Genomic DNA, 11884 nt, shown 5'->3' with positions numbered 1-11884 from the left:
GCCTGCCTGGAGGAAGCACTGCAGCAGCAGGAAAAGCAGAAGATACGGAGTCTCTTTATCTGCATGGTGTCCTTATCTCCCAAATGAGAGAATTCATCTCTTCCAACTCTGCATCTATGACTCTGTGGGGACAAAAGTCACTCCAGAAAGCCTGTCTGCTTTCTTGCCCTGTTCCTCTTTCCTGTCCGTTGCTTTGGGATGAGGTGATATGACTGAGAACTATTTGGGTAGATTGGATAGATTGAAATGGAGGAAAAAGAAAACCAGCATAGTTCCTTTTTCCTAGAATGAGTTATGGGCAAAGATGTACCATTCCACTTTATTCCTTTCTCTTTAAAGCTCAGGCCTAACAGAACCCAGCAGAGAGAAAAGACAGTGATATAATTGGCTGGGGGAAATTGGAGGGGCAGAAGCTGTGATGATGGTGGTAGCCAAATGGTGGTCACAGCTGTGGGGGTTGTGTAATCAATAACTGGAGGAGCTTAGCAGAACAGCTTGCTTTGTTCCATAGATGTAACTTGAAAGTACCCTCTGGGAGGCTGAGCTGGGCAGGTCACTCGAGGCCAGGATTTTGAGACCAGCCTGGCCAACATGGTGAAACCCTGTCTCTACTAAAAATAAAAAATTTAGCTGGGCATGGTGGCACATGCCTGTAATCCCAACTACTCAGGAGGCTGAGGCACAAGAATCACTTGAACAACCAGGAGGCAGAGGTTGCAATGAGTCTAGATTGCACCACTGCACTCCAGCCTGGGCGACAAGAGTGAGACTCTGTCTCAAAAAAAGAAAAGAAAAGAGGGCCAGGTGCGGTGGCTCATGCCTGTAATCCCAGCACTTTGGGAGGCCGAGGCAGGTGGATCACGTGAGGTCAGGAGTTCGAGATCAGCCTGACCAACATGGAGAAACCCTGTCTCTACTAAAAAATTACAAAATTAGCCAGGCATGGTGGCGCATGCCTGTAATCCCAGCTACCTGGGAGGCCGAGGCAGGAGAATCACTTGAACCTGGGAGGCAGAGGTTGCAGTGAGCTGAGATCATGTCACTACACTCCAGCCTGGGCAACAAGAGTGAAACTCTGTCTCAAAAAAAAAAAAAAAAAGAAAAGAAAAGCAACCAAGACACTGAAGTCAATGGAGAAATACTCTGGCCTCCTGGTCATCCAGGCGGACAACGCTGAGGGCTGTTCTACAAGGTTTCTCAGTGCACGCCAAGCCGGACTGAGCCTCAGTTGCCCATGGCAGTAACTGGCCCATCAACATACCTTACTGTTGGCTTCTCTCCCTTTCACAGCTTGCTTTCCCCATTTCTTCACTCTTATTTCCTGGAATCACCTCTCAAGTAAATTACCTACAGCCAAGCCCTTGTCTTAAGATCTGCTCTTGGGAGAATCCACACTGAGATGGGTATCCTCCAATCCAAAAGTGAGTCTCAGCAGGTTGTTCCACCCCTGAGAAATCGTGCTTCTAGTCTCCTGCATGTGTGGCCCGTCCCAGCTAAAAAGCTCCCACATGAGATCTTGAGAACATTTATATTTTCAGGAGTTCTGGGTGATTGGGCTTGTGTGTGCCAGAAAGACAACGTGGCTTGTTGGTGGCTGGGTAAACAGAATCCCAGGTTCCCACCTCCTTCACTCGCTTGTGGGTGGACACACAGCCAGGCCTAAAGGTACCATGCACACAGAAACCTACGCTTTCTCCCCCACTCTTGCTGTTTCACAGTCATGCACACACATTCTGCATTAAAAAGCAATTCCGGTGGCTCATGCCTGTAATCCCAGCACTTTGGGAGGCCGAGGCGGGTGGATCTTGAGGTCAGGAGTTCGAGACCAGCCTGGCCAAGATGGTGAAACCCCGTCTCTTCTAAAAATACAAAAATTAGCCAGGCGCAGTGGCAGATGCCTGTAATCCCAGCTACTCGGGAGGCTGAGGCAGGAGAATCACTTGAACTCTGGAGGCAGAGGTTACAGTGAGCCAAGATCGCACCACTGCACTCCAGCCTGGGCAACAGAGAGAGACTTCATCTAAAAAAAAAAAAAGAAGCAATTCCACCCCTCCGTGGGCAGAGTCACACCCCAGCAAGAGGTCCCCATGGGCTATGAGGAGGAGAGGGCCATTGGGAGGGATCTAGGCAGGAGGAGTCTCTTTGGAATTCTTGAATGAAGAGGCTCGGGGAACACAGAACATCTCTCCTCTACTGGCACAGTCCAATGGGTCAAAGCAATTATATGATCGACCCTTACAGGGGTCATTTAGAACTCTGAATAATTAAGCTTTCAAAGGATTGACCAGTGGGAGGGATGTTTTTCTGAAATAGTGCCATCTCAACAGATGGGGAGGATGGACAGAGGAATGGGGCTATAGGCAACCTTTGATTTCTAGCTTCTGTTTGAAAGACTGATTTTGTGTTGACCAGTCAGGCATTACATTCAACAAACTTGTATTGGGCACCTGATCCAAAGATGACTAAAACCAGCTCCTGTTCTTACTGTTCCAAAATTAGTCAGACATTTGATTTAAAAGTAGATGTGATTTCTTTTCCAGGAGTCTTGAAGGACTTCTGACCATATGGGTAGGGACAGTTTTCTGAGATGGATTTGGGGTGAGGACATTGCTTAAAACGAGGTATAAGGGCTGGGCGCGGCGGCTCACGCCTGTAATCCCAGCACTTTTGGAGGCCGAGGCAGGCGGATCACCTCAGGTCAGGAGTTTGAGACAAGCCTGACCAACATGGAGAAACCCGGTCTCTACTAAAAATACAAAATTAGCTGGGCGTAGTGGCGCATGCCTGTAATCCCAGCTACTCAGGAGGCTGAGGCAGGAGAATCGCTTGAACCTGGGAGGTGGAGGTTGCAGTGAGCCGAGACCATGCCACTGTACTCCAGCCCAGGCAACAAGAGCGAAACTCCATCTCAAAAAAAAAAGAGGTATAAGGAGGAGCTGGGAGGGGACTGTGGGGAGGAGGGATAAAGAGAAAGAGGGGCATCCTCTGAAACTCCAAACAGTGAAGTCTTCCCTACCCTACCCCTCCCCATCATGTGGAACAAGGAACATGTTAGCTGCAAAGCCACCACTTCAAGTCCTAGCTGGCTGCTGTTTTGAGGTACCCAGCTAAACCCTCCAGAGAAAGAATTGCCCACCCACACTCTCCCATCACTTGCATTTTGCCTAGACCAGTGTGGGCTGGGAGTGGTGGGGGGATGAGTAGACTCATGTGCATCACTAAGCAAAGAAGATCAGGGACTAGCAGGTGAACCTCCAGCTGGAAGCACCAGGAGGAGAAAAACTGTAATTTCTTTCTTAATGGGGACACGGGACAACTTGCTACAGGGGACAGAAGAGCAGGATCCTGCCATATGTTGTAGAAACTGTGAGGCCAGATTCCACCTGTCCAGTCCCAAAGGAAAACTTTCTCCTTGACCCTAAAAACCAGTTGGGCCAGTTGATGACTCAGCAAAATTTTAATAAGATGAGTCTCCCTGAAAACAGCAACTGGACACGGCCCCTCCTCCTTACGTTGATTCTCGCATTCTCTTTCCCTCTCGCCCCTAATTTTTTCAAGAACAAAAGACATGAAATGAGCCACTCCATCCTCTACTCTACAGCCTGATTGGACTAGTGAATTACTAGCCAAGCTTTCTAAACAAACAAACAAAACAGGTTTCCAAACCCAGGGCAGAGGAAGGAAGCCAAAATAAGGAAGAAGAAAGAAAAGGAGCTCAGCCCTTCCTTCTCCTGTGGAGCCTCCCCAGCCCACCAGGGAACATCACCTCCACCAATAGCCACAGCAGACCCACTATGTGCCAGTCACATATTAGGTCCTGGGAGATACTGATCCTGCTGATGAAGGACTCACATGCTGGTGGGGTAAGAAAATATGCAAATGAGCAGGGACCTTGAAGGGTGCCTAGTGCTGAGAGGAAGTGGGTACAGGGCACAGGTGGGGATTCTCAAGGTAAGTCTGTCAATAAGTCGGGGCAGAAAAAAATACTTTATTAAAAAATAACTTTGTAAATACTTTACTTTTTTAAGAGCAGTTTTCGGTTTGCCACAAAAGTGAGAGGAATGTGCAGAGTTCCCATCTAGCCCTTCCCCCTACACATACATAGCCTCCCCCATTATAAACATTCTCCCACGGGAGCATTTATTACCATTGTTGGACTTACATGGGCACATCATTATCACCCAAAATCCATATTTACATTAGAGTTTGCTGTTGGTATTATACATTCTATGGATTTAGACAAATGTGTCATTACATGTATCCACCATTATGGTATCATACAGAGTATTTTCACTGCCCTAAAAAACATCTGTGGATTTTCAGAGAAAAGAGAGACTTTCGCATGCTAGGTAAGTGTTGCTTTCCTAGTAGGGGAACAGCAGGAAACAGGAGGCACCTCGGTGACTACCGAGGTGAAACACCATGGTGCTGTTCTGTAAATGGCTGGAAAATAAGGCTCAAGGAGCCAGATGGGGCAGGGAAAAAGAAAAAGACAGAAACACAGGCAGATTTGAATACCGTGAGAATCGATTTGCATGAGAATGGATTGAGACTTCTGCAACAGCCCAGGGGAGAGATGACGGGGGTGATTTAGACACAGTGAGAGGTTTGAGCAAAGCAAAGTTGAAAAGACCCTCCAGGTAACTGCTATGATTGACAGCAAGGAGGGCAGGGTTCCCCCAGCACAGCCCCGGCACAGGCAGCTCTAGAGGAAGGCTGGGTCTCCCACTCCCTTCCTTTTGCCACAGTCTCCCTAGCCCATGCCCCCACGCTTCTCTCACTTTGGGGGACTGTAACCACTGGGTGGCAGGTGACTTCTTGAGAAATTCACTAATGTTTCCCTCTTTACTTCCTCCCTGCCTTGGTGGTTAATGGTTTGCCAAAGCAGAAGGAACATGCCTCTAGGCGCTTGCCATGATGACTTTTGCTTCCCAAAATTAAGCTACTGAGCTGTTTATGGTTTATATCATGGGGCCTGAGAGATAGGAGAAGGAAGGAGAACTTCTGGGGGACACATGGAGACTGAGGAAGAGGGGGCAATCATTTCTGCAAGCCCTGAGCTGCAGTGCACACACACACTCTCAGCTGTGGAGCTTCACAGCCATTCCATCTGCAGGCTCCCAGCCTTTCCAGAAACTTTCATGCCCCAGGAGTGGCAGAGACAAGGCAATGGGAACAAGAGAGTATCTGCAGAATACACTGCCTGCTAATGACAAGAGAGGACTCCCCAGATCCTTGCATTAGACCCCAGGCCTTGGTATTGCAGGAAGAGCTGAGCCTCCCAAAATCGCAGGTCAATTTATTGCCTGCCCTGTAGAATGGGAGCCGGAGGTTGAGGAGTGGATGTAAATAAAGGAATGCACTGTTTCTTGCACACACCTCTCTCCACTATCTGGGCAGAGTCTAGGTCTCATCCATCACCAAGGTTCTAGCACTCAGCTGAAAGGCTGCAGCAGGAGGGGCAGATGGAGGAGGGTGTGGTGCATACCATCTCCCCATCAAACCAATGGGCACCACCGTGACCATTCTTGTGTCTCTGGGGATTCTCAAGCTGCATGCTAGGAAAGGGGTGGCATTCCAATCTTTCACTTTTTTTTTGTGAGATGGAGTCTTGCTCTGTTGCCCAGGCTGGAGTACAATGGTGCGATCTTGGCTCACTGCAAACTCCGCTCCCCGGGTTCAAGTGATTGTCCTGCCTCAGCCTCCCAAGTAGCTAGGATTACAGGCATGCACCACCACACCCAGCTAATTTTGTATTTTTAGTAGAGGCAGAGTTTCTCTATGTTGGTCAGGCTTGTCTGGAACTCCTGACCTCAGGTGATCCACCCGCCTTGGCCTCCCAAAGTGTTGGGATTACAGGCTGAGCCACTGCGCCCGGCCTCAAGCTTTCACTTTTAAAAATGCTTGTAGGGCACGCAAAAATACTAAACGGTCGATGGAGAAGGTCTGTCTGGAGTAGTTTTTTTTTTTTTTTTTTTTTTGAGATAGAGTCTCGCTCTGTCGCCCAGGCTGGAGTGCAGTGGCACGATCTCGGCTTACTGCAAGCTCTGCCTCCCGGGTTCACGCCATTCTCCTGCCTCAGCCTCCCAAGTAGCTGGGACTACAGGCGCCTGCCACCACACCCAGCTAATATAATTTTTTGCATTTAGTAGAGACGGGGTTTCATGGTGTTAGCCAGGATGGCCTCGATCTCCTGACCTCGTGATCTGCCCGCCTCAGCCTCCCAAAGTGCTGGGATTACAGGCGTGAGCCACCGCGCCCGGCCTGTCTGGCGTAGTTCTAACCTGAACAGTCAGCGGGCAGGGCGGCACCAGGCCTGGCCAGTGAGCGCCGCGCCTGCGCACTGCAGACTCTGAAGCCGCCGAGCCCTCCGCGAGGTGGGTGGGGACTGCCCGGGCATCCGGGTCCCTCACCCCGCCCCCGCGGCATGAATGAGAGGCGCGGCGCCCGCCCCTCCCCCGCCGGGCCCGCCCCTCGCGAGGGGCCGCCGCGCGCAGTGAGCCGCCGCCACCTCCGCCGCGCTCTGTCCGGACAGACGCTCGCCGCCCGCAGCCTGCCGCCCGCCACAGGGCGCTGACGGTCCCGCTGGTCTGCCGCTGCCGCCGGCACGCCCGAGTAAGTGAGCGAGCGAGGGCGGGGGCGCCGCGGCCGCCGCCCCCGGGCTGGGGTTTGGGCGACCGAGCCGGTCCGGGTTCGGGATGCTGAGGAGACCGCGGGCCCGCGCCGGCCTCCCACACACACACACACTCTCGGGGCGCCTCGGCGGGCCGGGCGCGGTGTGCAGGGGTGAGGCGGTGTCTCCAGGCTGAGGAGGGACACGGAGGAGGGTCCGGCGCGGCCCTGGGACTGGAGGGTGAGTCCCGCACAAAGGGCGGAGCGGGGCTGTCACCTGGAGGTCACGGAGGGAAGGTGCGCGGGCCTCCGCACGTCCTGCTCGTCCAAGCCCTGGCATCGGGTCCCCGGGCGTGGGAGGCGGCTGGGATGAGCTGGGAGGCGAGGAGGAGGATGGCGAGGACGCTGCCCCAGCGTTGGCTGTGGGCGCGCGCCTTGGGGGGTGCGGCGTGGCAGTGTTTTCCTGGTCCCCGTCCACTCCTCCCCTTTCTTTGTGGCGCTTGTCTCGTGCCCCGTTGTCACAGTGTGTATGGCAGTGGTCGGAGTGGAGACCTCTTCTCTCGGCTTACTCATTAATGAAAGTCACCATCTGTGGGCAGGGGGCGTGTGTGGTTCCACAGGCCGGAGAATTAAGGACCCTCCTTTGTTTCTGGAGACCTAATGAGGGGTGTGTGTGTGTGTGTGTGTGTATGTATGTGTGTGTGCGCGCGCATTCAAGTGAAAGGGACATCTATGAAATCAGAGAATCAGAGATTGTGAAAAAGGGTATGAGGAAAAGGGGAGGGGATATAACTGCATCACACCTTTACCCAATTCTTTACCTGATGTTATTTCAAACAGTTTTTTCTCACTGTGAAACCAGCGGATTTTATGCATTGGAAATGTGCATCTAAATTCTCATATATCTGTATTTCTAGAATACTTCGCCTTTTGGGGCTTAATGGTAAGATTCTCATGTCTTTCTACATAGGAATACTCCAACGTATAGGACACTGCTTTCTGGGTTTAGTTCATTGATAATTTGTCCGAATGCTCATAAACATGTCTATAGGAATACTCCAATATAGCTAGGACACAGTTTTCTCCGCTCCTGAATACAGGCAGATTTTGTTTCTTTCTGCCTCCCTGTGTTAATAAGAAGGTGGTCCAGCAGGTTCTCTCTGCCTCCTTGCTTTTTTTTTTCCCTTAATGCTTTGGCAGAGGGTTTTATTGCGTATTACCCTGGCATGCGCCCTTGCTTTGATGTGAATTTTCCTGTGTTCTGTTGTCTGGTTGTACAGCCCAGCTCAATGGCTCCTCTTACAGGACTACTGGAAAACAGAACACCTTTTTTCATTGTCCTCATCCCCAGAGAGAGAAGGAAGCTCTGTAGGTTCCCACAAATGTTGACTGTCAGACTGCCTGCCTGACTTTGTTGTGTTGGTAAAGTTATGAAGAGTTGCAGTTGATGTAGACCAATTAAAAAGAGGCTACTGGGATAGCACCAGCTCTTCCTTGCTATTTTGGTTTTAAAACAAATTATATGAATTTTGCAAGATAGTTGTTAACTCTGGTTGCATGATGATTTTCAGTTTCTTCTTTACCGTATACTTTTACAGGGTGTTAGGAAATTAGCCACTCATTTACAAGAAACACACCTCCAAGATATTTTTATTATGGGCTGGGTGCGGTGGCTCACACCTGTAATCCCAGCACTTCGGGGGGCCGAGGTGGGTGGATCACCAGAGGTCAGAAGTTTGAGACCAGCCTGGCCAACATGGTGAAACCCTGTCTCTACTAAAAAAATACAAAAAATTAGCCGGGCATGGTGGCGAGCGCCTGTAATTCCAGCTACTCAGGAGGCTGAGGCAGGAGAATCGCTTGAACCCCCGGAGGCGGAGGTTGCAGTGAGCCTATATCGCGCCATTGCATTCCAGCCTGGGCAACGAGAGCGAAACTCCGTCTGAAAAAAAAGAAAAAAAAAAGATATTTTTATTATGATCTTTGGATTCAAAATAGCGGTTTTAAAAAATTAAGAGGCGCCTATATTGGATGATAAGAATAATTGTATGAGTTCTGTTTTCTTTAAGATTCTCTTTAATATTTTTAAAAATCACATGTATTTTAATTCCTAGTAGTTTTCAGTGGAAAATGAAATGTAAACTAAGCAGTCTTCCACAGCATCTGTTTATGTATATTCCCTCTGTTTAAAACATTTGCTTTTAATTTGGAGGGGAAATTTTCCATGGTCAGTTCAGGATACATTATTCTTAGTAAAATTCTTACCAAGTTCAAATTCTTTTTTGTAAGAGTAAAAAAAATTAATGAAAGTTGATTTTTCAATTGGGGACGTTTTGGTTTTAATGCATGATTTAAATAAAATCTTAATATCAATTAATTTAATTCAGATAAGTTAATTTAAAACAAGAGCTTTTATGAAGGAAAAATGAAGCAGAAAAAACAAACAAGAGCTTTATTAACTAAAGTCACTAATGTTGAAGTAACCCAATACATTTATAAACTGCCTGTCTTGACTGCATAAGACATTTTTTAGGAGTCTCCTTAAAACAAACCATAAGGGGAAGTCTTAGATAAACAGAGTAGCATAACCGGAATTATCACTGAAATAGGCTTGCACAGTATCGCAATTTCATGGAAGTTTAATTTTGCAAGAGTGACTTAGCTATTTTTAATATCAACAAAGGAACCTAAACACAGCCTGGCCTTGTTATTCAGCATTCTGTTAATCAAAGTATTTGCCAGCCCATAGTTTAGCATTCTGTAGTATGATGATTGAAGAAAAATTCTAAACTAACTTTTAGATCATTAAAATAGATAAAATAATGTTAAGTGCTGTTTTAATAGTAAATATTTATTCATTAGAATAGTAATATTATGTTAGTGATGGTAAGAGCATATATGGTAACACTTTGTTAACTAGGATCTATTATCCTCCCAATAATGTCTCATAATAAAAAGTAATTTATTTTTCCATTGAGCATTCTCTATCAATAATTGCTTTTTTGTTTTTTGGGGTTTTTTTTTGTTTTTTTTTTTGAGATGGAGTCTCACCCTGTCCCCCAGGCTGGAGTGCAGTGGCATGATCTCGGCTCACTGCAGCCTCCGTCTCCCAGGTTCAACTGATTCTCGTGCCTCAGCTTCCCGAGTAGCTGGGAATACAGGCACTGGCCACCACGCCTGGCTAATTTTTTTTGTGTTTTTAGTAGAGACAGAGTTTTGCCATGTTGGCCAGACTGGTCTTGAGCTCCTGGCCTCAAGCCATCTGCCTGCCTTAGCCTCCCAAAGTGCTGTGATTATAGGTGTGAGCCACTGTGCCCGGCCAATAATTGTTTATTGTTTTAAATGGGAGTTTATTCTAAGATCAGTAAAATGTTATTACAATGTGTTAGCTTGAATCATATGAAATTGCCATGTTTAGACTGAGAAAAAATCAAAATCAGCAGTCTTATATATTATATAGTTCAACCACTCTCAACTCTTACTGGTTTCTTTTAGTATTTACCTTTATACTTATTTCATTTTTAATGTTTATACTGCTATTTCGTAGCTCTTCACTTTTGGATATTATCTGTGGACTTCTATTTTGGAAGTTGAAGACTTAACTGTCTCACATAACTATCCTTCCATTTCCCACTCATACTTGACAGTTAGGTCGGTATTCAGTATTTATATGACTGACAGTGTACTTGTTATTCACAGATGAGCCACGTAGGGTACTATTACTGTGTTTTCTTCTTGAACAACTTGTGTTGCTCTTGAATTAAATAATTGCCTCTTTTGTTTGTTTGGTTTTCATTTGCTGAGTTTTCTTTGTATCAGTCACTAATTCATTCAAACTCTATGACAAAAGTGATTATCTTTGAATATTCTCAGGTAACCACTCACTTTCATATCTTTTCCCCAGGAGATGGTCCTGCTGGAGCCCCCTCTCTCCTACTGCAGTCTGGAATTGTTTGTTCCCTGGACTACTGCATAGCCATCATCCTGGGACTTCCCTTTGTCATCATCTTGGGAATTCCCTTTGCCTTCCTCCTGTGTTAGGTCTTCTATTTCCTGGACCCTGTGTCTTCCTTATTCTTGAGTAGCGTCCTGAGAAAGGGTCATACAAAATCTGAAATTCCTTCCTGAATTCAGAAGTTACATGTCTGGAAATGCCTTCATTTTACCTTCACTCTTGAATGGTAGTTTAGCTCGGTGTTAAAATCTGGATTGAAAATTAATGTCACTGTTTTGAAGACATTGTTCCATTAGCTTCCAGTGTCACTATTGAGAAGTCCAATGTCATTTTAATCCTCATTCCCTTTTTCTTCCCACTCTGGAAGATTTTACGATCTTCAGTTTATCCCTGGCGTTCCTGACATTTCATGATGTACCTTGGAATAGATATTTTTTTTACTTTTGCTTGTGGGGTAGATTGTATTTTCCAAAAATGGCTGTACATATATGTGTGTGCACACTCCCCCCATCTCACCCAATATGCTATTCTTTGTGTTGTTCTTTGTGCCTCCATCAAGCAGTGGGGTCCTTGTTTCCTCCTCTTGAACCTGTGCAGACAGGAATTCTCCCCCGAACGTTTTGGATCTTGAGCATTGTGTTTTAAGAGCACAGCTGCAAGATCAAGAGCATGCACCTGGCACTGCTAGGTGCCCAGCACCATCAGGCCAGCATCTCCCTTCCCATTTTCTTTGTGACCACTGTTCAGGCATTGAGATTAAGCACTGTAGATGTGTATGTGTTCATTGAGAGAGGGGATTAAGTTTTTTTACTTTTAAATGAAATCATCAATGAAAATATTAATTGACATCAGAGAGAGTTTCTTTTAAGCAGTGAAATGAACCAACATGACGGCTGTCAGGTGCATTTTTTAAAAATCCACCTTAGGAAATGACAAAAAAAGAAATGACCAAAAAGAAACTATCTTGAGCTTCATGATTAAATATGTCATTATTAAATGTGACAAATATATTGTTTGCAAGAATTTCTGTGATGAGAAGATGGAAGCAAGAGGAGCTGCATAAATCACAGCTTCACAGAACATTGTCAGTATGTTTGTGTTTATCTCATGGATACATATAATTATTATTATTATTATTTTGAGATGGAGTCTCACTCTGTCACCTAGACTGGAGTACAGTGGCACAATCTCGGCTCACCACAACCTCTGCCTCCCAGGTTCAAGGGATTCTCCTGCCTCAGCCTCCCGAGTAGCTGGGACTACAGGCATGCGCCACCATGTCCAGCTAATTTTTGTATTTCTGGTAGAGACGGGGTT

The 11884-nt window shown here is 46.8% G+C and overlaps 1 protein-coding gene across 1 annotated transcript in view; it reads left to right on the top strand.

Annotated features, from left to right (window-relative positions):
- Positions 1 to 6469: 6469 nt before the first annotated feature.
- RNF24 (ring finger protein 24) overlaps positions 6470 to 11884 on the top strand; it is a 97993-nt gene continuing 92578 nt past the window's right edge. Inside the window, exon 1 of the mRNA XM_004090139.3 lies at positions 6470 to 6615. The gene's annotated coding sequence lies outside the window, so the exon portion shown is untranslated. The remainder of the gene's footprint in view (positions 6616 to 11884) is intronic.

The sequence above is a fragment of the Nomascus leucogenys genome, chromosome 13, assembly GCF_006542625.1.
Source record: "Nomascus leucogenys isolate Asia chromosome 13, Asia_NLE_v1, whole genome shotgun sequence".
Taxonomy (NCBI): Eukaryota; Metazoa; Chordata; class Mammalia; order Primates; family Hylobatidae; genus Nomascus; species Nomascus leucogenys.
The sequence above is the reverse complement of the archived record's forward strand: the minus strand, read 5'-3'. Positions and strand labels throughout refer to the sequence as shown.